Source organism: Octodon degus, unplaced genomic scaffold, assembly GCF_000260255.1.
Source record: "Octodon degus isolate 3935 unplaced genomic scaffold, OctDeg1.0 scaffold00235, whole genome shotgun sequence".
Lineage (NCBI taxonomy): Eukaryota > Metazoa > Chordata > Mammalia > Rodentia > Octodontidae > Octodon > Octodon degus.
In genome coordinates, this window is record NW_004524811.1 from 2,773,433 (window position 1) to 2,785,986 (window position 12,554).

At 41.2% G+C, this 12,554-nt stretch overlaps 1 protein-coding gene across 3 annotated transcripts in view; it reads right to left on the minus strand.

Annotated features, from left to right (window-relative positions):
* The window catches only part of Tec (tec protein tyrosine kinase), a 150,537-nt gene that overhangs the window by 116,668 nt on the left and 21,315 nt on the right, over positions 1-12,554 (minus strand). The window contains exon 1 of one of the 3 annotated variants that reach the window (XM_023705997.1): positions 2,860-2,932. The exons of the other annotated variants lie outside the window; for them this stretch is intronic. The gene's annotated coding sequence lies outside the window, so the exon portion shown is untranslated. Of the gene's footprint in view, positions 1-2,859; positions 2,933-12,554 lie in introns of those variants that run through there. 3 annotated transcript variants of the gene reach the window in all.

The following is a 12,554-nucleotide window of genomic DNA, read 5'->3' on the forward strand; positions in this document are numbered from 1 at the left end:
AAAGCCAACCTAAACTACATAGTGAGATCTTGTTTAAAATAAAATAATTTTTTAAAAAAACCCTAAGACCTGAAAGAATATATCTGCATATATGATATCTAAGTAAAAGGCTAATATCCAGAATATATAAGAAATACTTACAGCTACATTATAAGAAGACAAAATTCCAACTTAAAAACAGGCAAAAGACAGCAGAGAATGTAGCTCAGTGTGGAGGACCACCTGAGCAGCTCTCCTTGAAAGAAGAGCGACTGTCTCCATTTTGACTGAGCCTGACCCTATTTCCTCATATTGTTCTGTACAGAGCTGGCTAGGACTTCTGTTTATCCTTCAATTGGCCTTAAGCAATGTATATTGGTCTAGCTGAGGTGTGGGTGATAGTCGTTGAAGGTGGCCTACGTGTTTCCCTGGTAACCTAAACCTGCTGCTCTTTAATGTGAGCCGGGTCAAGACAAGACGGTAGAGCTAATGCTCTGCAGTGCCAGCTGGGATCTGGGATCGAGCCTAGAGATAGAGGCTATGACTTCCTGGGGCTTGAAAGATTACATCAAAGCTGAAGCACCAGATTTACCAAAACATTAGATACTATATAATGCAGATTACTCTCTCTGCATATCGCAGGGTAAATTTAGGCCACCCACCTAGCTCAGCTCACAATGATCACCAACTTCCCACAATTCTCAGTCAATCCTCCTCAAGCCACTCTCCCACTGAACAAAAACCGGGTGAGGCCCTGGGTCACGCTTTTGGTTCCGGAAAGCCATCTTCATGGCTGGACTTAGAGCCCCTTGACTTCCCGATGATTGAAAATATAATTTAGTATCTTTATTTTCCCCGTGGGTTGTATTGTAAGTGGTAGATTGGAATCAACTTGATGGGATTCCAATAACGTAACTTTGGGATTATAAATATTGGCTTCTTGGACAGAGATGAGGACCTTGAAGCAACTTCTACAGCTCAGCAGTAGAACACTTGCTTCATGTGCATGAGCTCCTAGATTCAATCCTCAGCACTGGGGGAAAAAAAATAGATAGAAGGATACAGGTGTAGTGCCAGAGGCCTAAAGTCCCAGTTACTTGGGAGGCTGAGACAGGAGAAATGCTTGAGCCCAGGAGCACAAGGCCAGCCTGGGCAACACAACAGGCAACTGTCTCAAAAAAATTAAACACTTCTCCAAAAAGTAAAAACTAAATAAAATAGACACTTCTCCAAAGAACATTAGAGGCCCAGTAAACACATGAAAAGATATTCAACATTATTAATCATTAGAGAAATGCAAACAAGGCCACAAGCTACCACTTCACACTCACTAAGATGACTAAAATTGGAAAAACTGGAAATAAAATGTTTGCAAGAAAGTGGAGAAATCAGAAGCTTCATACATTGATAGCAGGAAGGCAAAATACTGCAGCCACTATGAAAAACAATTTGGCAGTTCCTCAAAAGTTAAACATAGACTTGTCATATGACTTGACAGTTCCACTCCTAATATACACATTAGCAAACTGAAAACACATTACTCACATGAAAACTTATACATTATTATTCATAGCAGTAATCCCATAATAACTAAAAGATGGAAAGAAACCAAACGTCCATCAACTAATAAATGGATATACAAAATTTAGCATACCTACATGATGGATTATCCCATCATTAAAAGGAATCAAGTACTGATACATCCTACATCGGTGAACCTCAGAAATATTTTTTAAAAAGCCCAACACAAAAGGCAACACAGTATATTGACTCAATTTATATGAAATATCCAGAATAGACAGATCCATGCAATCAGAAAGTAGATTACAGTGTAGATGGGAAGGCAGAGGTCTGGGGAGAAGGGATTTTTGGAGGAGGATAATAGAAATCATCAGAAAATAAACAGTGGTATGCCTGGGGTGATAGCTCAGTGGAAAAAGTATTTGCATGGGAAGCACAAGGGCCAGGGTTCAATCCCTGGTACCACCAAAAATAAAATAAAATAAGCAGAAGTGATGAGGGCACAACATCCCAAGTATGCTAAAAACTACTGAACTATACTTTTCAAAATGATTTAAATGTGGGATTTTATTTTTGTTGAATTTTTCCTTAATAAAGAAAATTTAAGAGCCAGGTGTGGTGGCACACATCTGTAATCCCAAGTACTCAGAAGGCTGAGGCAGGAGGATGGTTTCAAGTTTGAGAGCAGCCTGGACTACAAAGTGAGCTCAAAGCCGGGCCTGAACTGCACAGCAAGACCCTGTCTCAAAAAGACTGCCCCCCCCAAAAAAAAATAGAAAAAAAATTTAAGGAAAACTACATGTATAAGTGAATTTTACTGAAAGTGGTATCATTTATATTGATAATAATACACTGATGAGAATTCAAAGTAAAGAGAAAAGTCCAAACTGAAAAGGCAGGAAGAAGAAAGTGGAACCACACCTCTGGAAGACTGGTTCCCACATAAACGCAGATGGCCAAACCTGAGGCAAGCCAGGCTTGACCTTGAGCATTACCCTGGAGGCTGAGCTCACAGTGGAGCCTGGTCCTTTACCTCTGGATAAATCCAACACAGAAGTGGAAGAAATGCCAAGAAACCACTGGCAGTTCTATCAGCTTTTAAAAAGAACAAAAACAAGCCACTCCATAATCACTAATTTACAACAGTAAGAATGCATTGTTTCTCTTGACTCCATGGGTTGGTTGGGTCATCCTGGCCCGGAAGTCTACTGTGGGGCCACCCTCCCACTTCTGGCGCTTCCAGGCAATCAGCCAAGAATATGTGGCTTCTTTGGCAGGATGACTTGAGCTTGCTCAGATGGTATTTAGGGTTCAAAGAGCAGCAGGAGAAATCATCCCCCAAACACAAGCATTTCTCACCTTGTAAGTCTTTATAGTTGCTCTTGCTTCAGCAGTCAAAGCACACCATGTACCATCAAGCCCAGAACCAAGGGAGGAGTGGCCATTCAATGGGAGGAAATACCCAGAGGGGATTTATAAAGAGCTTTTGCGAACAATCTAACCTAGGGAAAAATAAATTTTTATTTTAGCTTCTTCAATTTTTTTTATTGATTTGGTTTAGCACAGTAGTTGGCTTAGGCCTCAGTACCAGTTTGTGTGAACTGGTATTGCTTTATTCATGGCAACCACATTCAGCACTGTGAGACCTCAGAAATCTCTCGAGTGAGTAGCAGGTTCATGGACACACACTCTCTAGCGCACACGTTCACACAGAGCAATGGTAAGAACCACCCGCACACTGAACTGCCTCTCTATCTTCTTTGCTGGCCCACAAAATTAAATTCTTTTGCTCAAATTCACATATGCCACAGTTCTACTACACACTGACAGTCATGTACTCCAACTGTCAAATTTGAAGTTTCCCAAAATCCAGGAAATAAAAATGCCTTGTAGAAGAGTGACCTTTTTATGGTATCAATTTATCAAAAGAAAAAATTTCCCCATCCCTACATCGAAGAACAGACGATGGTATCTAAGGGACGATGAAAGACGTTAGTAGAGATATTTGCCTAAAACTTACAAAGATATTTCTCACCAGGCTACTTCTGACATTAGTGCTCGATAAAGCTTTAGTAAATAAGGCCTAATAAATTAGGCATTTCTCATAAGCTGGGTAGATAGGTTACTTTCTGGTTAACTCAGAAACACCAATAAAGTGGTTGGAGAGATGGCTCAATAGAGTAAGCGCTTCCCTAGCAAGCGCAAAGGTCTGAGTTCAATTGCTGGTTCCGTCAAAAAAAGAAAAAAGAAAAGAAAAGAAACACTAATAAAGTACACAAATAAGTAAATAAGTAATGTATCTTTGGTTGATATATGTTAAGTATCATCTCAAGTTCATTTTTGGCAAAGTTGAATGAAATTCAGTTTAAAGTTTATTCTCCAATATACGCAAATATGTAAATCTTGTGTTAATAATATAATGGAGCATTATGTAAACTCCACTGTTCCATTTTTAAAAAGCTAATCTGTACCTTTCGAATAGGTCAGATAGCTCACATGTACCCAGCTGAATGTGCCAGTGTAACAGAAAACAACAACTGTCTCCAAGACCAATAGCTCCACACTAGAAGCACTGGGATTTTGAGATTTCAACTTATCTAACTGAAGCCCTGCTTCTTAAGCTCGTGGAAACTTCTGCTAATGTACCTAAGATTATCAGATGTATTAGTGAGCTTCCCCATTGCTGGGTCAAAATACCTCACACCCACAACTTAAAGGTTAAAGGAGAGGTTTATCTTGTTGAAGAGGGTCAGTGGTTGGCTGGCTCTGAGGCAGAAGCCACACGATGAAAGGGAATGGTAGAGAAAAGCTGCTCACTTCATGTAGCTGGAAGGCAGATCACACAGGAAAAGCACCAGACAGAAAGGGGCCAGGCACCAGCCAGAGTCACCAAAGTCGTGCCATGATCCCCTTCCTCCAATGAAGCCAACCTCCTAAGAGCCCATTGTTGCTGCTCCTCACAAGCCAATCACCTCTGCAGCTCTCTAAAGACAGTCAAACTGACAATCAAAATTAACTAGATTTAGAATTATAAGACCCAGGCAGGTATTTTTAGTACTGTTTGTGCCTAATAATAATTATTTGTGCCTAATCAAAAACTCAGAAGCAGACCAGCAATACATGCATTGTTCAGTTCATACTATGAATTACCAGATAGACACTAATATTTTAAAGTAATTGTGGCAGATTGCCAACTGCTGGTCAACTTGTTATACCCTGCTGACCTGAACTATGGTACTGGGTGTGGGAAGCTCACCAGAGGATTGTTGCCCGCAGCATAAGAGGCAGAGCTCGAGAAGCTGTTGGGAGGTGTTAGGGAGGCTGTTTGTAGAAGCTGTTGGGAGGCTGTTAGGAAGCTTCAGCTTCTCTTGGGCTATTCCACTGGAGGACCTTGTCCTGCTGGCTTTTCCGATGAACCTGGCTGCCTTTTCTTTTCTTTCTTTTTTTAAAAATGTATTTAGTACAGTGTCTACAAGTCTTTCTACAGATTGGACTCAAGAGTGATCCTCCTGTTTTCAGCCTCCCAAGTGCTGCGAGTACTGGTGCGCACCACCACACCCAGTCTCAATTGCCATCTCAGCATGCCCTGGGGGTGGGGCTGGCATGGCATGCTGGGGATTGAACCCAGGCCCCTGCATCTGCCTAAACAGGCACTTTAGTCTGCTGAGCTATCTGGCCAGCCCTGAACTGGCTATTTTGGCTGTTTTCATCAGAGGAAGAGCTTGAGATCTTTTATCACTGAGGCTGGCTGTGGTTCATCTTGAGGGCACTCTAGTCTCCACTGTGAGCATTGCTTCCTGGCTCTGGAGGGGAAGATGGTACACCGCTCTGTCTCTGGAGAAGCTAGTCATGTTGGCTTTCCTGAGGGGAACTCAGGTTTCCCTGTCACTGGAGGAGCTCGGGCCCTCACTGCTGCTGAGTACAGCTGTGGTACTTTTCAGAGGTGCTCTGGATTTTACCTCAAGCATTACTTCCTGGCTCCAGTGCAGATCCCTCAGCTTGCTAGCACAGGCCCTTCATTCCCTGTCACATACTATCTAGCTGACCTTTGGGTCTTCCCAGTGTGGATTCATGTAACAGACCTGCATGAGATATTACTGTGGACTCTAGGCTTCCAGTTGGACTTGTGGGAGGCATTATGATGAGCTCAAGGTCTTCAGCTGGATTCATGTAGGACATTACAGTGGGATCCAGGCCCTCAGCTGGATTTTTGGCCTTTAGTGTGTGGGCTGATTTCCTATACTCTCTTTTTGTATAGGATTCTTTGGGTGACTATTATAAACATTATAAAATATGTGTCCTGTATTGTATTGTTCCCCTTGCAAAACCCCGAACTACAACAGAAACGAAACAGCAAGGTAGATGGAAGCCACTCCCAGGCTGTTAACACACTCACAGCTGGGTACTTACTCATCTCTCCACACAACCAGCCACCTCAGCTACCACACAAAGGACACATACCAAGATGGCAGACACTTTAGTAAATATTAGCTCAAGGTATTCTTGTCCATAACCAATAATATCATTTATTTTATATATTTGCTTTACCTTTCATCTTAAAATTGAAGTTACACTGATTTAAAAAAGCTATAAAAAGTAAAATTTATCACTGAGCCCAAATTCCAAATGCATACCTTGTTTGAGATCTACTAAATTGTACCCTAAGGTCTTTCAGTTTATGCATAAATAATATTTGCATTCCAGGAACAACTGGTTCTTTACATCAAGCAAAAAAATCAAGGCATGACAGTATAAGAAACTAGACAAAAAAGAACGTTAATTCACAGTTCCTCCTTAGCTCTGTCTGAAATCTGCCCAACATTTAAACCACATCAAAATTGAAGAAACCACCCCTGAGAGCAGTGGTGTACACCCATAATCCCAGCACTTAGGAGGCTGAAGCAGGAGGATTGCTGTGAGTTCAAGGCCAGAGTAGGCTACATAGTGAGTTCAAGGCCCGTCTGAACTACATAGTAAGACCTTGTCTCAAAACACAAAGCAAAACAAACAAAATGTACTAATAAAAAGGACTGGAAAAAAAAAATCCAAAGATCCAAATTTGCCAGCTTCAACTATCACCATTAGCAGAGTTGAGCACGCACTATAGAGACGTTGCCGCTCCCATGAGGTCGGGCCTCAGTGCTGTCAGCTGAGTGACTCCGATCCGTCTGCACTCAGACTGCGCACACTTGCTGTCCCTGGTTGGTGGCTGAAACTGTCCCAGTAGTGTATGTACCCTTTCATTCCAAAACTAAAAATAAAATGCAGAATAGATGCCCCTGAAGAAAACAACATTCTGACTAAATTATATTTTAAATTCTCCATTCCTTCCTCTTACCATCTCACGTAGTGTCCTCTCTTCTACGCACACCATCCTTTCCTGCTCCTGAGCACAAGCAGATCTTTTACACTCCAAAATATGAACCTGTCAGCAGCCCTGCTTGTACCTCCAAGTACCATGCTATTTCTGAGTCTCTTTGTATCAAGAAGTCTTAAAAATAGATCTTTGCTGTGTCTTCTTCCCACCCCACATGATTTCCTCAAGCTCACGCCCACTGGGCTTCTGCCTCGATCTTTCCACCATGATGATATTGGCTAAGTCATGCAGAACCCACGTGCTCCCAGAGCCAGTGGCCATTTCTCAGTATGTAGTCTCCCAGTGGCACCCGACTTACACCCTTCAAATGCTTGGTTTCTCACAGTGCTCTGTCACACTGCTAGATTTCTCTAACCTTAACAGGCTTCCCTTCTCGGTCTCCTTTTCAGCTGTCTTCTCCCTTTCTTTACATCTAACCACAGGGTGGACGCCAGGGCTTGCTTTGCTTCATTATCTATATGTCCTCCTCATGCGTGGCCTCATTTAGTTCCATAGCTTGAAATACCACCCACACATTGCCACCTCTGCAGTCTTCATGTTTAGTCCCTAGCACCTCACCTCCGCCTCTCTCCTCTATCTCTCCCCTGTCTCTTCCTTCTCTCTCCTTTCTCTTCTCCTCTGCCTTCCTCTCTCCCTCTCCCATCTCTCCCTTTCTCCCCTCTTTCTCTTTTTCTTTCTCCCCCATTCTTCCCTTCATGAAATCTAATTCATGTTTTGGGACTTTACCTTCAAAATATTTTATGAACTGATTCCAGTCGCTTTCACCCCTCTCCCATTAGCATAATAAATTGACTGCACTAATGGTTTTGAATTTTCATAGCTCTTCTATCTTTTCATAATTTCACAGTGCTGTCCCATAATGACTGTGGATGCATTTATTAACTTGGTGTGAACAACAGGACAAAAGCAAACTTAACACAAGCTAAAACTTAAAAATATATTTGCTTGTTTCTACTTCTCTTGCTTGTTTAAAATTGCCATGAACATATGACTGGACCAGCCTGAGAATAAGGCTAAACTAGCATACTAGAAGGACGAAACATAAGTGTGGGAAAAAAATGAGCACTAACCAAGCCATTTAACTTGAGGGCATTTTAGACCTTCCAGAACTGACAGCCAAATGCACCCTTCCCCAGTATACTGGAAAACTCAGGAAATACAGCAAAGCAGCTTACCTGATCATAGCTGCAAGCTAATCACAGGCATGCAGCCCAGCTACCCAGTCATGACCAACTGAGCAAAATTAGAAAACCTCCCAGGAAACTGAACAAGGCGGCAGAGTAGTAAGCAGCAGGGAAAGAGCCACTCTGAGAGTTGCCATCCAGACACTGGAATATAGCAATGTGAGGAAGACAAGAAGGAGGGAAGTGGGTACCCTGGACACAGGAAGAATCTGAAGCACAAACTGAAGCCCATGGAGAGAGTGAAGAGAGAAAATTCAATAAAGAAAAGAAGAAAGCCAGCAGCTCCTTCCCTTCTCCTTAAGATGAATCTTACTGCACAAGAGGTTTAAACCTGTGGCCACATGGTGACTGCTGGCAACCCTAGAGGCCTCCACAGAGAGATACAGCAGTAGCGGGGAGCAAAGGACATAAAAGACTGCAGGAGCTAAAGGCAAGTGCTGAGTGCTCAGTTGTCCATGCAAGAGTGACTGGCTGGGAGCCATCTTGGAGAGGGGCCGACTGAGCTCAGAAATCAGAGCAGCTCCTGGCTCCATATAGAAACTCCCAGCTGGGCTCAGGCCCAGGAAAGGTGCGCAGGCCAAATGAGCCTGGTCTCAGCCAGAAAGTGCAGCTGCACTGAGATTATCCAGAAGCTACTTGTGGATTGCTGGGATAAATCAGCTCAGAGTGGAACTCTGTCTTCACACATTGACTACCAGTGACAGTGGAGATTCAGAAGTGTTTGATCTTGTTTATCTGTGAGTGTGAACATGGTTTTCAGCCTCTTTGTGGCTGTGGTTCTGTTCTATTCTTTTTTTTTTTTTTAATCTCTTCCTTCTCTCTTTACCTTACGTCTGCAGTAACAGTTTACCAAAGTTAGCGCCATCTCTTTGTCCTCCAGCCTTCTAATCTCTTCCTCTTCTTCCACTTCTCTATTCTCTAATCTATTTTCTTTTGACTTTTTGAAACAGGGTCTCACTATGGAGTTCATGGTGGCCTTGGACTCACTTTGTATTGATGCCTGAACTCTCAACCATCCTCCCGCCTCAACCTCCCAAGTGTTGGGATTACAGATGTGCATCACCACGCCAAACTACCCTAATCCATTTTGAATTTTAACCCCTGAGGGCAAAATTGACATATTAAAGACTTACATGCTGCATATAATGTTCTTCTTTTAGATTTTTTTATATGATCACAAATCTTATTCATAAAGATAAAAGTAACAACTTAATGGCTAGCTCAGCTTGCCATTTGCTAGGCCATGTTTGATGTTCTTGCTATTGCTTACAGCAGCACTACAGCCAAAAGTGGCATCACTGCTCTATACGCCTGGTTTTCCTGGTATTCCAAAACTGAGATTGACTAAATATGACAGAAAATACTATGGCCCAATTCCAAAGAACCAAGCGCTGGGCCAAACAAGCAGCAACTTCTCATCCCCAAAAAACTGAGGAGGTAGGACCTTGCAACATCTAAAAACAAAAACCAGCTACACCCGGAAGATACCTCAGAGAAGTAGTCATTTCCTAAGGAGTCTAAATACTACCAATAAAGCAATCCACCACAGACAATTTACAAGCATCACCCCAGGAATTAAACTAAAAAAAGAAAAGAAAATGAGAAGACACTTAAAACAAGATTCAACCGCAGACATCTAGTTCCCCAAAGGAAGACCCAGGAGGCAATGAGGTGGGACAATCTGAAAGCCACCCACCCAGTCCCTTTGAAGTGATAACAAAGCAATTAAATAAGGGTGTAAAAAAAAATCAGAAATAATTTCTCAGATGACTACAGAGATGGTGTCCACAATGAAAATGATGGTGAACAAATCTAGAGAAGATACAGACAAAAAAAAAAAAAAAAAACATAGATAAGCTTAAGAAAATTATGGAAGCCATGAATATTCAGCAAAAGAAAGAAATGGAATCTATAAGGCAGATTATAGTAGACACTCAGGAGACTAACAATTGTATTGAGGGCCAGAGAGAAAGCTCAGTGGTCTAAGTGACTGCCGGGCAAGTGCAAGGACCTGGGATCTATCCCCAGTACTACATGCTATGCCACTGTGCCAGACACTGAAACCGGGCATGGTGGCATACACCTGTAATCTCAGTGCTGGGAGGCTGAGACAAGAGGATCTCTATGAGTCCAAGAAAGACCCTGTACCAAATAAATAAATAAATAAATAAATAAATAAATAATTTTTAAAATAAATAAATAAAAATTCCATTCAAAGTACTCACAGCAGATTAAGTGAATGTAATGATAGGATCTCAGATATAGAAGACAGATTTGCAGTCAGTGATCATGAAAATATAGGTTTCTTAAAAATAGCAAGGGACTATGAGGAACCAATACAGTAGCTGCTATATGAGGCAAAGAAGAATAACTTAAGATTGATTATAGTTAATAAAAAAGCAGGAGATAGCACAAATGATACAAAAAAACTTCACAGACATAATGGAAGAAAACTTCTTAGTAGGGAAAAAGAAGATGACATACATATGAGTGAGGCACACAGTACTCCAACTAGTAGTGATCAAAAAAATCTATAGCCAGGCATATCAGAGTGAAGATTCCAGAAATTCAACAGAAAAATAGAATCTTACAAGCTTTAGGAAAAAGAAACAAATCACCTATAAATGAAAGCCCATCAGAATCACAGCTGACTACACCACAAACCCTCAAATCAAGTAGAGCTTAGAGTGAAGTACTTCAAGTCCTAAGGGAAAATATCCTTTAACTGAATTAATGTACACCACAAAGCTACTTTTCAAAACTGATGGCAAAATAAGATACTTCTATGACAAAGAACAGCTGAGGAAATTTAGAACCACCAAGCCAGCTCTCCAAAATGTTTTGACGGACATTCTAGAAAGAGATAACAAGGACTACCAATCCATGAATCCCAACAGAATGAAACCATAAGGCAAGGCAAACCATTACACAGAGGGAGGGGGGAAGAAAGGAGAGAGCCAACAATAGAAAAATAACATGCCAAGGACAAGTCAACATATATTAGTTATAACCATAAATATTAATGGTCTCAATTCACAGATCAAAAGACACATTAGTAGAATGGATCAAGAGGCAAGATCCAACAACATACTGCATATGACAAATACATTTAAATCAAAAAGAAATTCATGGCCTGAAAAATTTAAGGATGGAAAACAATGCTCCATGTGACAGAAAGTCAGGGAAAAAAAAAAAAAAAGCAAGGGTATCCATATCCCCAGCCCTTTTTAATGAAATTGAAAGAGAAGCAATACTCCCAAATTCATTCCTGGAAGCAAACATTACCTTGATACCAAAACTGGAGAAGGTCCCAATTAAGAAAGAGAATTATAGGTCAATCTCCCTAATGAACACAGAAGTATAATCCCTCAATAAGATACTCACAAACAGAACATAGCAAATCATGAAGAATATTACATACCGTTACCAAGTGGGATTCATCCTGGGGATGCAGTGATGTTTTCACATATGTAAAGCAATAAATATAACATACTATATTAACAGAGCTAAAGACAAAAATCATATTATCATCTCAATAAACTCAGAAAATTTTTTCTGATAAAGTCTAGCACCCACTCATGATAAAAACTGTATGGAAAATTGGAATAGATGGTCTCAATTTGATAAAAGCCATGAAACCAACAACCAACATCACACTAAATGCACAATAACTGAAAGTTTTCTCTCTAAAATCAGTAACAAGGCAAGGACGTTCACTATCTCTCCTCTCATTCAACTTAATCTATGTTGTGGGAACTTTATCCAGAGCAATTAGACAAGAGAAAGAATAAAGCCAGCACTTGAGAGGCCCAGGCAGGAGCTCACTTTGCATTTCAAAGTGAGTTCAAAGCCAGCCTTGAGTGGGACCCTGTCTCAAAAAGACAAAAAGAAAAACAAAAAGAAAAGATAAAAGGAATAAGGATCGGAAAGGAAAAAATTGAATTATCACTATTTGAGATAGCATGATACTCTACATATAAGACTCCAACACTCCACTAAAAAATTGCTAGATTTAATAAGTAAATTCAGTAGCATAGCTAGATACAAAGTCAGTACTCAACAATCAATAATAGCTTTCCTGTACACAAATAACAAACTCAGTGAGAGAGAAATTAGGGAAATAACATCTTTCACAATAGTATCCAAAAACATGAAACAGCTGGGAATCAATTTAATGAAAGATGTAAAAGGCCTCTCCATTAAAAACTACAGATGAGCTAGTTATACTACTAATTTCTCTGAGTTCATTGAAAAGAAAGGTTTGTGAGCTGAGGAGATACCTTAGCAGCATAAGTGCCTTCTTGGCAAGTACAAGGTCCTGAGTTCAGTCCCTGCCACCAAGAGAAAAGAGGGGAGGGGAGGGGAAGGTAAAGGAGGAGAAGGGAGGTAGGGGAGGGGAGAGGAAGGAGAGAAGAGGAGGAGAGGGGAGCAGAGGGGAGGGGAGGAGAACAGAGGAGAGGAGAAGAGGGGAGAGCAGGGGGAGGAGAGGGGAG